Below are 16933 nucleotides of genomic sequence, written 5' to 3' on the forward strand. Positions count from 1 at the left end.
AGCAGGGGGAGATGCAGAGGCAGAGGGAGAAGCAGACTCCTCCCTGAGCAGGGAGCCCGATGCGAGACTCGATCCCAGGACCCCGGGATCATGACCTGAGCCGAAGGCAGCCGCTTAATGACTGAGCCACCCAGGCGCCCTACTCTGCTTTCATTATAAATATTCTCTCCTTCTCCTATATCTTAACTTATCTGGTTTGGATGTCTTTTAATTTTTTTTTTCTCAGTACCTTTAAAGATGAATGTCTTAAAAACCACAGTAAAATAAGTTCATGTACGATTCACAGATGAATTTGTCATTCCTTCCAAAGGCAATTGCGTTAAATAATAAAAATGACTATGGGAGCTAACGTACCTCCCTAAGACTGAGTACCTCCTGGACAGCAGTTTGCTCACCGTGGTCTGCCCTTGGGAGTCCCTATCACATCAGGCTTTTCATGACTCTTTGATTGATAGTAACTGTTTGGAGTCAAGTTCTATAGATGGATATCAGTTGATTGAAAGAAACACTATATTTGGAAGAATGTTTTAAGAAGTGAATAGATTCAGGTGAAACCTGATTTTATGAATTTCTAAGATCCTATTCTTTCCAATATTAGCAGTGACTAGATGATTACTTTTCCCAAGAAGATTTGAATTGGCTATATTTCTAGCAATTTCTTTCCTGCTAAATTAAAAGCTGCTTAATGAATTGTTACACATCGCACTTCACAGGACCCATACTTACACCCTTTCACAGACTTCCTAAGACTTAACAATGCTTTCAGAGCGAAGATCAATGCTAATTGACATGCCTAGCATAAAAAGCATTATAATTATCCAGGATGTAAGAGGCTCTTTGGATATATATATTGTCATTTTGTTAACAGATTGACAAAGTATGATTCAGATTTTTCTAAATCTTTGAAATTAACACTCTCCACTGTCAGTGAATTGCATTATTATTGATAAACCATTTTCAAAGCAAGGCCCAAATGATGTGCCCAGACTAAATTTATATTAGTCCCCCCAAAAGCTTCTTTTCACCTAAGCTCTACTATATTTACTGAAATATGTGATTTTTACTCCTCTTAGAGTTATGATGTTGAATATTTTGGGGATGGCTTGCTATGAGACTCCAGATTGTGAAATTGGAAAAATAATTCATTTTATTTGCGACTGTCAAAATGATATGTGTAGTCATTTTAAGGACACATTTTAAGTCAATGGTTTTGATGAATCATTTCTGAATGGTCTAAAAAGCTAATGATAACTAAGATACCATAGTGGTTAAGAATCTGGTTTTTAGGGGGCGCCTGGGTGGCTCAGGTGTTAGGCGTCTGCCTTCAGCTCAGGTCATGATCCCGGGGTCCTGGGATCGAGCCCCGCATCGGGCTCCCTTCTCAGCGGGAAGCCTGCTTCTCCCTCTCCCACTCCCCCTGCTTGTGTTCCCTCTCTCGCTGTGTCTCTCTCTGCCAAATAAATAAATAAAATCTTAAAAAAAAAAAAAAAGAACCTGGTTTTTGGTGTCAGAATGCCTGATTTGGAAAACTGACTCCAATTTACTAGCTATGTGACCTTAGAGTAGTTAGATAACTGTCCTGTGCCTCAGCTGCCTCCTTCGTAAACTATTTATGGTAATAACAGAACTAATCCCATAAACAAATTAAATATGTTAATTCCTAAGAAGTATACCCGGTGATATAAAAACACAGTATTGCCTCTATAATATTATTATTGCTGTTAACATTTTTGAACCAAAAATGTATTCAAAATAATCCATGTGAATAAGTACTATAGATTGAATGTTTTTGTCTCCCTAAAATTTATTATGTAGAAATCCTAACCCTCCAGGTGATGATGCTCCTGCCTCGGGACTAGCTTTTGCTTGTACCTCTTTCTGGGATGTTGTTCCTTATTTAACCACATGATCTTTCCCATCTGTTTTTGGTTTCTGTTCAAATGGTTCCTTATCAGATGGGTTTCCTAGACCACCAGATCTGAAATGGTATTTCCTTTGAGGTGCAATTTTCCTTACTCTGATTTCTTTTTCTTCTCTTGTTTCTCTCCCTGACAATTTCCCCCATTATCCACTAAAGCTCATGAAGTGATAGTTTGTCTATTTTATTCCTTGCTTTAGCCCATTGCTTAGAATGGGCCTTGTACTTAATACTATTTGCTGAATGATCAATTAAATGAGTGAAATATATAAATGAATTCTGAATCTATCACATGAAAATATTAGATTTATTAAATGGTAGAATCAGGTATTGATATGATATAATATGATTTTTAGAATAAGATGAACCCCATAATAAATGGAATTCAAGCAATCAAGCAACCTGGATCTCAGTAACTAGATAAAATGAATAAGATTAACTTTAACTCTGATAATTCTGACTAGAAATATAGTCTTATGAGAAAATTTATGGAGTTGAAATTTTTATCTTTCACATTGATGGTACTTTAAAATAACTTTTTGGGGCACCTGGGTGGCTCAGTTGTTAAGCGTCTGCCTTCGGCTCGGGTCATGATCCCAGTGTCCTGGGATCGAGCCCCGCATCCGGCTCCCCACTCTGCGGGAGGCCTGCTTCTCCCTCTCCCACTCCCCCTGCTTGTGTTCCCTCTCTCACTCTGTCTCTCTCTGTCAAATAAATAAATAAAATCTTTAAAAATAAATAAATAAAAAATAAAATAAAATAACTTTTTATCAGTTTCAACTCTTTTTTAATTTTTTTTCATTTAGTTTGTAAGTCACAATAATTGAACCATAAGAGCCAGGCTATTAATTGCAATTTTAATTTTTAATTTTAATTGCAATTACAATTTTATTTTTAATCATACTTATTGCATAATAGTTAGTCCAGCTGTTTATGTCAGATTTTGCAAGTCCCATATCAAACCCATATGGTGATCCACATGTCTATGTTAGTCAAGCTCAACACATGCTCAGTGACTTCATCAAAATTAGGGGATGATGATGAGCACCGGTGGCTCCCTTCTCCCTCCACTAAGATGTATTTCAGACACTCCTTTGTTTCGGGGAAGGGATGTAGCTGGTTCAGCTCTCCTTCCCATTCTTTAATTCCCTAACCTTGGCTTCGGCTTTTTGGGGTCTCAGAACTCCTAGAAGACAGAAAACAATAGGGGAATTGTAAGTTCTTTCTTGGTGGTTTTGTGAATGGACTTTATGGGCTCTGGACCTAGCAGGTGGTAAACTGGTTCCTTCTCTCACAGGTGTCTGGATTCTCATTGTTCTGGGCTTCTCCTGAATTAGAGTTTCTGGGCAAATTCACTCTCAGTGGAGATTTGCCGCCTTCCCTTTTCCCTATGCATTCATCATCAACCTGTGGCTTCTTCCTTATTGTGTGGCTCCTCCCCGCTCCAGATGGCCTTATTAACAGAACACAACATGACTCAATGCCACTTCTGATTTGCGGGGGACACAATGGATCCTTTATCCTGACGAATTCTAGGAGTTTAGCCCACTTTCAACATAGCAGTAAGTCTTGGTTCTGCCACCAAAGCTATTGTTTGGCTATCTTTCACCCTCCCTGTTGCTTTGGGGGAAATTCAATCCTTTTCCAGCTACCTTGACCACATTTAATTTCTTCAAGTAGCCATGTCAAGTGCTTTCCTCTCAATCGAGGTTGGGACTCACAGCAAAGAATTGTACAAACATTGTATCTCTTTAAAATATTCTCCTTTTGGGTGCCTGGGTGGCTCAGTCGGTTAAGCGTCTGCCTTCAGCTCAGGTCGTGATCCCAGGGTCCTGGGATTGAGTCCCGCATCAGGCTCCCTGCTCAGCGGGGAGTCTGCTTCTCCCTCTGCCTCTGCCCCTCTCCCTGCTCATGCACTCTCTCTCTCTCTGTCAAATAAATTTAAAAAATCTTTAAAATAGTCTCCTTTTTCCGTGTTTGTGACCCATTTGTATATCCTTTATCAGATTGAGCAAGCAGCTCAAATGCTGTGGAACTGGTTTACTGATACTTCCTTTGTGAATTCTGCATTTGGGGCCCCCCCTTGTTCTTTATTCTATCATCTTCATTGCTAATACTTTGCTTTTATAGAAATTTTATTTTTTAAAATTATTTTAACTTTTATTTTGGTTTGTTATTGATAATAACTACTTACTGAAAGGGTAGATTTTTTTTGCCTTAAATATAAGCAGGCATAGTTTTAAAGCTTGGGTTTCAGTACTTACTGAATAACAACTCTGGGCTTAGCTATTTAATCTTTAAAGTAGGAATTTGAAGAAATGAATAATGTTATAGTTATTAAAATACAATATTAATTCAATAGCCTATAAATTATATGCCATATCTATATTGAATTATATATAAAATAATCATATAAATTATTTTTTTAATGTGTCTAGTCTCCTCCTACATCTATTTTGTATTCTATCAAACAATTTTATATTTAGAAACTATTCAAGATAAAAGCTATTTGGTGCAGATATGAAAAAAAATGTCAAAGCACTCACATAATTATTTTCCTCTTGAAATGCAATTTTAATTTTGTAGTCTAGAAAATGTTGGTTGTTATGCTTTCCTCCAGTTTTCTTCCATTCATTTAGTTTACTCCACTGCAACATGAATAATTAATATTTTTAGATATTTTATACCTTGATGAAATCTTCCCTACTATTTTATTCTTTTCAGTATATGTAGTTACCTTCAATGGAGTTCTACTGTTGCCATTCTTTTAAGATTTAGGGACTGATTGGATGGAATGTTTTTTATCCCTAAATATTAGGTTATCTGAAGTTACCCACTATTCCCTCTACTCTCAAAATTATGTTTTTTGTATTTTTTACAAAAAAAAATGTATCCCAATTTAGATTTCACTAAGCATCACTCTCAAAGCTAAGTAACTTTTGAGAGCTTATAACTTTCTTCTCAGTCTCCCATTGTCAACACCCTCAAGATACTTGAAATGATTTCTGTGAATATCTAATTGGAATCCTTATTTTCATCTCTCTTTGTTCCAATATGTCCTTAATTCCATATCAAAGAAATATTATTTCTTAGTACTTCTTTGAATGTCACCCCAAATCCCATCAAACACACATAGACACATCCCAGCCTGTCAATGGCCATTTATTTCAGTCTTTATAGGCAGAGGTGTTTAAATTGTGCCTCCTGAGAAAAGAGAGGAGCTGGAAAGTCATGGGACTCATCACCTCACTGCTGCCTCCAAAAATGTCACTCTGTTTTTATTTGCTTCATATGCTGGGTTCCCAGATAGGCTTTTAAATAAAATTTCTCAACAGCCAATCCATCTAGGGAAAAGTAGAAGTCTGGATAATATTGATATTTAAAATGAGGTTGAAACATGTAGTTCATTATTTAATGCTGTCTGCACTTCACTCTCCCTGAAATTGTTTCTATCCAAAACCAAGGCATACTACTAACATTGTATATTTAACTACATTACCCAGCCCCCAGAAATGTTGTCACATTCTTCTTTGTTTAGTTCTTATAATACTAACATTATTTAAATTCTATCTTTTTTCAGGGCCATTCAAGCAATCCTTAAATGGAATTCCTGCAGCTCCTTATTATTGCTGCCATTTTCCATTTAATATCATTGCTATTATATATGGTATTGCTATTTACCATTTGATATACTATTAAGCAAATCAAGGTAATTTCCATGTCTCATTGGAGTGATATTACATTCTGTACCCCATTGCTTATCACCTTACCTTTATCAGAGGGGAGAATGGATAGATGTGTGTGGTTCATGATGAGTATTTTGAAATAATCAGATGAAGGTGGGGGAAAACCTTTAGTGAATAGAGTTTTAACTAGAAATCACTTCAGAAGCTAAATTTAATCAAATAGAAGAACCAAACAAGAATTCTGATAATTTACTAACAAGAAACACATCATACTTAAGTATATTTTAAAATTATTTGTTCTTATTACCTTCTCAGGGAAAATTCTCCAGAGTCCTATTGACTGGGGTAACTTTCCTTTGCAATGCCTCCTATAGCACCCTGTGTATAAATCCATCAAAAAATGTATCACTCAAAAAATATATATATATATTGTATATATCACTGAATATTCAAATTAACTTGTTTACTAGACCTTGGGCTCCTTGAGAAAAAAAAAAATCTGACTTTTTACCCAATGAGCCTCAGTACTTAATCAGTGCTGGTAGAAGGCATGCTGAATAAATATTTGCTAAATGAATGAATAACTATGAATTAAACTGGAGTTTTAAACTAGTAGTATTTATATCAACATTATATAAATTAGAAAGCGTCTTCACCCCTAAGGGAACAAAAATCCCTAAAATCAATCATCAAAACTCAACCTCTCTAGTTTTTTTATATTACAAAATTTTTATGTTTTCTCTACACTATATCATGTTATATAATCATTGTGTTAATGTATGAGGGATTTTAACAAACTATTATTTTGAGAATCACATGTACTCATTTGGAACAGTATAATCTGATCATTTCACTTTCACTTTTGTATTTCCTAGTATAACATGTTAATATTTAAAATATTAAAGACAAACCTAATTGGTCTGATTTTCTCTCAAATGGATTTTTTTTTATCATGTTATGTTAATCACCATACATTACATCATTAGTTTCTGATGCAGTGTTCCATGATTCATTGTTTGCGTATAACACCCAGTGCTCCATGCAGAACGTGCCCTCCTTAATACCCATCATCAGGCTAACCCAACCCCCGACCCCCTCCCCTCTAGAACCCTCAGTGTGTTTCTCAGAGTCCATAGTCTCTCATGGTTCGTCTCCCCCTCCGACGTCCCGCCCTTTATTCTTCCCCTCCTGATATCTTCCTCTTTTTTTTTTTTTTTAACATATAATGTATTATTTGTTTCAGAGGTACAGGTCTGTAATTCAACAGTCTTACACAATTCACAGTGCTCACCATAGCACATACCCTCCCCAATGTCTATCACCCAGCCACCCCATCCCTCCCAGCCCCCACCACTCCAGCAACCCTCAGTTTGTTTCCTGAGATTAAGAATTCCTCTTTTCAGTGAGATCATATGATACATGTCTTTCTCTGATTGAGTTATTTCACTCAGCATAATACCCTCCAGTTCCATCTACGTTGCTGCAAATGGTAAGATTTCATTCCTTTTGATGGCTGCATAATATTCCATTGTATACATATACCACCTCTTCTTTATCCATTCATCTGACAATGGACATCTTGGCTCTTTCCACAGCTTGGCTACTGTGGACATTGCTGTTCTAAACATCGGGGTGCATGTACCCCTTAGGATCCCTACATTTGTATCTTTGGGGTAAATACCGAGTAGTGCAATTGCTGGATCGTATGGTAGCTCTATTTTCAACTTTTTGAGAAACCTCCATACTGTTTTCCAGAGTGGCTGCACCAGCTTGCATTCCCACCAACAGTGTAGGAGGGTTCCCCTTTCTCTGCATCCTCGCCACCATCTGTCATTTCCTGACTTGTTAATTTTAGCCATTCTGACTGGTGTGAGGTGATATCTCATTGAGGTTTTGATTTGGATTTCCCTGATGCCGAGCAATGCTGAGTACTTTTTCATGTGTCTGTTGGCCATCAAATGGATTTTCTAATAATACTTTTAACATTTGCCCAACATTAGTCTATTTCTATTAGAGTGCAATGAACATCTCTATATTGGTATAGGTCTCTTGTCATCTTGCAGATTCTTTATTTAGGATATTTGGTGAAAATTATAAACATTTTATACTCATTGGAGTAGTTGCTTATCACAGGGCTAAAATACTTATATTATCAATAATAAAGAAATGTATATATGCTTTAGTCAAAATTGGACATATAAATTTTTATTTGTTTATTCCTATTTAATACACGTTTTCAAAAACATTTCTTCAAACAATTATACTAAGATTGAGCTGCCCGATGGTAAAGATAGGTCTCGGGCGCCTGGGTGGCTCAGTCGGTTAAGCGGCTGCCTTCGGCTCAGGTCATGATCCTGGAGTCCCAGGATCGAGTCCCGCATCGGGCTCCCTGCTCGGTGGGGAGTCTGCTTCTCCCTCTGACCCTCCCCCCTCTCATGTGCTCTCTCTCTCAAATAAATAAATAAAATCTTAAAAAAAAAAAGGTAGGTCTCATTTCTCTTGTAGTCCTTTGCTTCTGAAAACAAGGGTCAACAAATATTTAAAGAAAGAACATGAACTGAATTAACCAGTTCATGTTATTTTGGAAAGCAAGTTGAGAAGACAGCTGTGCATCTTTGGAACCACATGCTTGGGGGCCTTTTGGTGTTTCATACTCAATGTTCAGCTTTTTCTTGGCATGGAAATATTTGTAATCAATATTGTTGACAGTCTTCTCCTAGCAGTAGATAGAGGTAATGTGTTCTTAATGGCCAAACTGAAACTGTCAACAATTTGTGGCAATATATGATCAAGTGGCAGCTTTGAAATAATGTTCCCAGAAGAAAACAGGTTTTCCTTCTTTTATTTTCTATGAGCAGCTTGGTTTATGAGAATCAACTCTGTGCTGTTATCTCAGAAAGGAAGTATGTCTCGATCTGGGAGCTTTCCCTCCAGTGGACACCATGATTGTCCTTAATAATGAAAGAATGAGAATCCAGTCCGTTCTCATGTAGATTACCAAGAGCACAGAGTATAACTATGTGTGAACCAAAAGTGGAATGAATCAGACTAATTTGCTGAAACTTGAATTTAAATATTATATCAAATGAACTATGGAACTCTGAACAAAACCAAATTTTTAAGAAATAAAACAGAAATATGACCAACAAATAAATCTTGTAAAGTGCATCAACATATCAAATAAATATATATTCTGAAATATAGCTATCTTCCTTAGAATATTAGAGTCACAGAAATATTATCTTTCCAAAGGATGATTATCTCACATATATGGACTACTGTTTTGAATTGAGGAATGAAAGAATTCTGTTATGTTTCTGATCATATATTTTAAATTTGACTTAAAAAACAGTTGTTCTGGGGCGCCTGGGTGGCTCAGTCATTAAACGTCTGCCTTCAGCTCAGGTCATGATCCCAGAGTCCTGGGATCAAGCCCCGCGTCGGGCTCCTTGCTCAACGAGAAGCCTGCTTCTCCCTCTCTCACTCCCCCTGCTTGTGTTCCCTCTCTCACTGTCTCTCTCTGTGTCAAATAAATAAATAAAATCTTAAAAAAAAAACAAGAGCACTTTGTTCTTTCTACCATTTGAATGTTATTGAATTAAGTGACATTTTCCTCTACACATCATTCTAATTTTTCAGAAACAAGAGCAGCAACGGGGTGGGGTCATAGAGGAAAGGACAGTGGAAATGGCTTGGGAGATGATCCCTTCAAGAATATTTTCTTCTTCTATAACCTTTTTTTCAAATTCAACATTTTGTGCAACTGAACTTTTACAAAAATAAACTATATATAGGTATTAAGTAACAGAAATCAATGCAAAAATTAGTCAAAACCATGGAGGTGTCTGCTATTCCAATAGACCCTTCATTACACAGATTAAATGTTTTTTCTCCCCTCTTGCTGGAGAAATGGGTAGGAGGACCTCTTTGGAAATTTGTATTTGGAGATAGAGAAATTAAAAATGGTGTATGTTAAAGCCATCTTTGGTGGTCTTCTTGCTGCATAAACTCTTCTATACTTGTCTGTACTTGATGAGGAAGCAGGAACTCAAACACCTGGAATGATAGCACCATGAATTAGTCAGCTCAGGCTGGCTACTATAACACAGTACCGCAAACTGGGTGTTTAAACAGAAACTTACTCTCTCACAGTTCTAGAAGCCAGGAGTCAAGGTGTTGGCAGGGCTGGCTCCTTCTGAGGGCTGGGAGAGAGAATCTGTTCGATGTCTCTCTCCCAGCTTCTGACGTCTTGTCCGCAATCTTCCCCATTCCTTGGCTTCAGCTGCATCACCCTATCTCCACCTGCATCTTCACACTGTTCTTCCTGAGTGTGCGTGACTGTCTCCAAATTTCTCCTTTTGCAAGGACACCAGTCACACTTCCTTATAGGCCCAGCTTACTCTGGTGTGACTTCATATTAATTAATCACATCTCCAAGACCGTATTTCCAAATAAGGTCACACTCTGAGGTGTAAGAGTTAGGACATCAACATATTAATTTGCGGGGGGGACAAAATTCAACCCATAATGAGGACAACTCCCTTAATTCATAGATTAGGGAATCAAGCCTAGAAGAGTTAAGCCACTCATCCAAGTTTTTGCATTTAAAGTAGGCAACTGGTTATATTAAAACTTGTGGAATTTACTCTTTTCAATAGAGTGGGTGACTCCCACCATTTAAAAATGGGCCCAACATCCATCTCCATTTTCACTAAAAGCAGTTTGGTGGCTGAATGAGTAAATCAGTAAAATTTAATTGCCAAGTTTGCAAGTACAGATTAATAGGTAATATTGGGGCTGTTTTCTTCAATATTTTCCCAGGAGAGAATGCATTAAAATAGACATGGTAAGTTATTATGGCCAAAGCAATCTAAAACATATAATGCTCACTTCAAAATACTCTTCTTTTTTTTTAAAAAAGATTTTATTTATTTATCTGAGACAGAGAGGGGTTGGTGGGGAGCAGAGGGAGAAGACAAACAGACTCCTTCCCTGCTGAATGTGGAGCCTAACACGGGGCTTGATCTCAAGACCCTGAGATCATGACCTGAGCAGAAATTAAGAATTGGATGCTCAACTGACTGAGCCACCCAGGTGCCCATCAAAATAGTCATTTCAATCACCATAACACAACCACCTTTTCTTCATTCCTCTCTCCTATTTATTTGTTTTAAAAATTTATTTTTCTTTCTTCTGAGAAACATCTCTCACAAATCTCTTTTCTAACTGCAGTTTCTCTTCAAACTGCTTTTATTCCTTAGATTCTGAATACTATGCCCAAAATACTTAGGAAAAAAAATGGTAGAGATGCAAAGAGAAGTAGAATTACACTCAATGTCAAAATAAGTGTCTGAAATGTATGCTTTTATGGAGTCACTCTTATCTTTTGAAAATTAGTTTAAGTTAATTACATATATCAATTATTTTGAGTGACTAGTGCATGAAAACAGTAAAATATTTGAAAATCAATCTTGGATTTGTTCCTGTTATTGCTGAACTACTCAATGCTACTGCATGGTCTTCTACTTGGAGCAGTACACATGATATTAATAATTTACATTTTCAAAAATAACCTTGCTTAATAGCGTCTGCATAATGCCAGTTCATCAGATGAAAATGGATGTTTGAGAGACACTGTTTTAAATAAAAGTCACCTGTAAACTTCCTCAGGAAATAATACATAGGTAAGGTGAATTAACTATGCCAGTATAAATTAAGTCCATTATTGTTAATTTTGTCTGAAACATGATTTTTGATGGTATTTTTAGAAATGTTTTTCAAAAAATCTGTGTGATAGAAACTAGCAATGCTTCAAGCAAATTTTAAATCTGTAATGATATGTACTTGAGATCTAAAATACATATGTGTACATTGAATTTATTTTAGAGAGAAAAAATTAGCAACCAACAATTATTGCTGCAATTGGATAATTGTGCAGGCAATCGAGCAATTCCAGTTGCAATTGGACACTTTTCATTTATCTCTGAGTTGTAATTAAACAATTTTAGGCATAATTATTTGTACCTGGGCTTTTAGGCTCCTAAAATGACTCTACTTTGTGCTTCAAAAACATGTTGCTATGTTTATTATTTCTTATTTGGTCTACCACTGATTTTTCTGAATATAAAGCAATACCATCAGAGAGAGTTCTATTAATGTTAGTTACTTCAGACTGGAAATGTAATCCCTCAGCCGACTAAAGCTGTTACCACACACACACAAAATTGCTTTAAAAGCATTGACTAAATTAAAAAATTAACTTAATCAAACAACAAGCCATTTCAGTCAAAATAAATTCTTGACAGAATTGACTTCTTGACCAATTATTTAGCTGAACTGATAGTTTGCTTTACTTAATATGCTTGCCCATTTAGTGAAAACTCTCCGCGAGTCTAAATGAGTTACTGCCAAAATCATGCTTGTAGGTAAGTAAAATAAATTGTAAATATATACCACAACATTATGCATGTAAAATACATAAATGATATAATACAACAACTTTTAAATGTGGTGAAATATCAACACTTGATATTTTGACCAATGTCAGTTTTCATAACAAAAGGTTTTATGGATGTTCACTCGATTTTCTGTGCCAAATACCTTCATCGCTATTACTGTGTAAGATCATTTGATTATATTTATATGCATATGTAAGTTTCCTAGACAATATTCCATCTTTTTTACTCGAACATCCCAAGTGTCTCAAATACTTCCCAGCACATATTAGGTACTTCATAAATATTTATTGATAATAATTCTATAAAACAGGGACAAATAACTCTTCAAAAATATCCTCACTTCAAAAATATCCTTCTGTTGCTGTTGTTTCACTTGTTTGTCTGTTTTTAACTAGAACTATGTCTTTTAAAAGTAGAAAGATCCACAGAAAATTAGTAGAAGGACACCAAATAATATCAGATACCAGAGATAATAGTGTTAGTAAGTCTTGGGAAATTAGGGCTCCCATTGAGGAATACATTCCATGTTGCAGTAGGGAACCTTTAGATGGTCTGAGGTTGGGTTAGCAACCAGACCTGGAGAGGGCACCTGAGGCAGAGAAGGGTCGGAGTGCATTTGCTGGCTTCTCCTTTGTCCTAACCCCACTCTCCAGTGCTCCTTCCCTTTGGCTGAAACTAGCTCGAAGCCAGCTGACAAGGAAGCCTAAGAAATGAATCCTACAAGGACCAGAGCACTACAACGTAAGTAGGAGCAAAGCAAAAGCTAGAAATCAATCTGAGATTTAAATAGAAAATAAAGTTACCATTAGGACTTTATGTAATGTAGATTTTTCTCCAAGATTTATTAACTTTAGACACCACTTCCCTACTGTGAAGGCTGAGGTCATTAGCTAATGCACTCCCTTGTTTCCCCATCAACCCTTCACATTTTGTTGATTCTTTTATGACTTTTTTCGCACTTTTAGAGCTGCCTTTAATACCTTCAATTTTATATGTATGCCTTTATATCTTGATTTAATAGTTCTAGATAGAACAATTTATTTGCGGCCATGAAAAACAAGGAAATAATAACAGTTGTCTTAATTCACCCTTTCTTCCGCTCTACAAAAATTAAATATCTTTTATTTTGGGACAATATCATTTTACCTGAGAAAAATACTTTCTATTATGTAATAACTTTAATTATGTTTAATTATATGTTCTATACTCTGTTGATGATCTAATAAACTGAAAATCAAACTCACAGCACTTATATGATTTTCATAATTTATGATTTTGTATAGGCCAATTAATGTAAGTAAAGAAATGTAATCCCAAAGCACTTAAACACCACTATTTAGATATCTTTCTAAGCAGCAAAGTTGCTGGGATCTTTTGTTTGTTTGTTTTACTTGGTTTTTGTATCTTCTGGATTGTATGTTACCACGGTTCCCCAAAGATGTCCATGTTGTTACCCAGGGAAACTGTGACTGTTACCTTCTGTGTCAACAGGGACTTTTCAAACATGATACAGTTAAGGATCTTAAGATGGAGAGGTTGTTTTGGATTACCTGGTGTGGCTCAAATTTAATCACAGGGGTTCTCCTAAGAGAAAGGAAAGATGGTGAAAGGGTCCACAGCAGGCTGCTCCAGAATGTGCCATATGGGGATGTATACTGTTTTAAGCAGAAGACATTCAAGGCCCAATAGACTCAGAAAGAACTTTTTGCCTCCCCCTTAACTGCGTAGAAGAATTTAGATAGAGGGCCCATACCAGGATAGAGCTAACAACAAAGATAACTTTTTATATCAGAAAGACTTATCTTCATGGTGTGGGAAACAATTGTTTACCAGACATCTGCTCTTCTCATCTTCCTGGAATTTGCCTTTCTTTTCTTTGAGGCCCTAGACACCTATCCACCTCTCGTTAGCTCAGGCTGGAATGTGAGTCTCAATTACCTGATTGCCCGGGAGCCTCTTACGGCTTTGTGGGGCTTCTGTACATAGGAAATTAAATTTGTTTTTCTTCTGTTAATCTTGCTTATGTCAATTTAGTTATTATGCCAACCAAAGAATCTAGAAGGAAGGGACACGTTTTATCCCCAACAAAGGTCAAAGACAGAGAGAGAAGTCAATATAAGGATAGAAGCCGAAATTGCAGTGAAGCGATCAGGAGACAAGGGATATGGCCGTCTCCAGAAGCTAGAAGAGAAAGGCATACATCAATTACGAGAAATATTCATATAAAATGTTTCAAAAATAACAATAAGCTTGAATGCTTTATCAATTTTTAATTTTAGTAAATAAGATAATAAAGCAATAATGTGGGCTTCTAATGAATCCAAGCCTTGCTGATGGTTCATTTTAAGTTATGGATGATTCCAAATTCACGAGGGATTCTTAAAATCTAATTATAACCTGGATAGGGCTCCAAATCAAAAGATGAGTTAGAGTCTTCAAGAGAATGTTTGCTACCACCCGGTTCATACCAGTCTCCCCTTAACACTGACATGAAAACAGATTATAGAAGAAGGGGGGCCTGATGAGAAGGATAAGAGTAAGAAGCTCTGCTTAACAAAAACATTTACCATGGATATTAGTTATCATACATATTGTACCTATTATATGCTGATCTCTCTGACCAGTTCATTTCTTTTAAACTGTAAAAGCACATTTTCTAATGGTTTGACTTTAGCTTTATCTGTATTATTTAAACAAAATCTAACTGAAAAGTATCTGATGTCTGTCCATATAGAATTTTGATGGGACCAGTGAAGACTGTCACTGACTGCACATTAGTAAAATCAGAGACTGTTCAACATGACCTTGAATAGAAAGCCAAGTGATTGGATTTGGAACCAACCATTTTGTTGGTCTAAACCAAGATGGCACAGAAAAAATGCAGTTTATTATGTAAATGCTGTTTTTCCTCTCATTACTTCTTTTGACAAAAGAATATATTTACATATAATAAGCATGCAAAAAAATATTTCCAAAATGACTTTCTATATAATCAATATATAGTACTTTTGTTTCTATAAATCTACATGGAGAATGAAACCTTCAGTCTGCAGATTTTTCAAAATGCTAAAAAGCTATTGGATACCACAGCTTATGACTTATTTGCCTAAAATATGACCTTACATCGTGTTAAATCAATTATTGTGAAACAATTTTCTACCACATTTTCATGAACTCTAAATCTTATAAGATGAACACTTGACATTTAATAAAGATGTGTTATTCTGTTCCTGTAGAAGGATAAGAATAATAATATATTTTGTGTTAATGTACAGCTCAAAGACACATCTCTTCCTGACAGGGATAAGGTCACTTGTCATAAAATTGTATTTGCTGTCTGAAAATTGATATGTAACCAGTGAAAAAGTAAAACCATTTAAAACTTTAGATGTGTGATAGAGATACTGACCTTTTCTTCTACCAGATTATATATATACAAGTTACTTCCTATTTTCTCAAATTGTGAGTATGTTTGAAAAGGCAATCTCTGTCACAATTGGTATATTTTTTTTATTACCTTGCTATAAGTGCATTTTCATTTTCATTTCTTTTTTTTTTTAAAGATTTTATTTATTCATTTGAGACACAGAGATACAGGGAGAGAGCATGAGCAGTGGGAGAGGCAGAGGGAGAGGGAGAAGCAGACTCCCGGCTAAGCCAGGAGTCCGATGTGGGGCTCGATCCCAGGACCCCGGGATCATGACCTGAGCCGAAGGCAGACGCTTAACCATCTGAGCCACCCAGGCGCCCCTTAATTTTCATTTCTAATACTTGAGATATTAAGTAAACTTCCTTAAAGCAAAGAAACTTTCATCTGTAAGAGATTTCTGAAAAACAAATGTACCTTCAGTAATGGGTAAAAAATAAGTTTAGGGATCTTTTACTTCTTTTGAAATTATGCAAAGCAAAATATCTAGAATAAAGTAAAACTTGTAAAAATGGGTAATAAAAATATAGGTAAAAAGGCAGACTAAAAAGCAGTATGTATGGAATAATAGTATTTTTAAAAATAAATTGCTATAATATTTATTTTTATATTTATTTACATATATCTAGACATTCCAAATAACATCTAGGGATATGAAAATTGGAAACTAATGAGGCCTACAATTATCTGAGTTGTGATATTATTTGTTATTTATTTTTCACTGCGTTTTAATATGTGTTGTAAGTTTTCTGCAGTAAGCAAGTGTCATGTTTAAAATTATAAAATAGTATGTCAATATAAATTTTAAGACAGCCTATTTTAAGCTTACAAACTATTGTTTTTGATGATTAATAATTTTCCATTTTTATTTGTCTTTCATTTATCTCTATCTCCTTGAGTTCTATATTGGGCAAGGTTAAGATAATTGAGATGGGAATTAGAAATTCCCAGTTGGTATCTTAAATCAGTTATATTTTGGGTGGCCTTAGATGCTTCTTAAATTTATAGAGATTGGGTTAAAGCCAAAGAAATCTCTTTCCAAATTCTCAATGCCTCTGCATTGGCTTAGTACTTATTTAAGGGCATTTTTTTTAATGAATATAAATAATTAGGATTTATTGTGAGTTTTTAAAATACAAAAATATAAAGAAGAAGACAATTTCACTACTTTTGGATAAGTACTGGTAGTGATCCTTTGAACGTCCTTTCTTAGTATAAATATATACTTTAAAAATGAAGTGGGATTATGAGGGCAGGGATTTTTTTTTCTCTATTTTATTTCCAGACATATCTCCAGCACCTACGATAGCATCTGATCTGTACTGATAACTGCCAACATTTGATGAATTAATGAAATGAAGTTTTGCATATTCTTTGTTTCCCTCATTCTATATGATTTCCCCATATCTCTAGATATTCTTCACAACCATTATTTTTAAATGAA

Source organism: Leptonychotes weddellii, chromosome 3, assembly GCF_054177405.1.
Source record: "Leptonychotes weddellii isolate Sample4059 chromosome 3, ASM5417740v2, whole genome shotgun sequence".
Taxonomy (NCBI): Eukaryota; Metazoa; Chordata; class Mammalia; order Carnivora; family Phocidae; genus Leptonychotes; species Leptonychotes weddellii.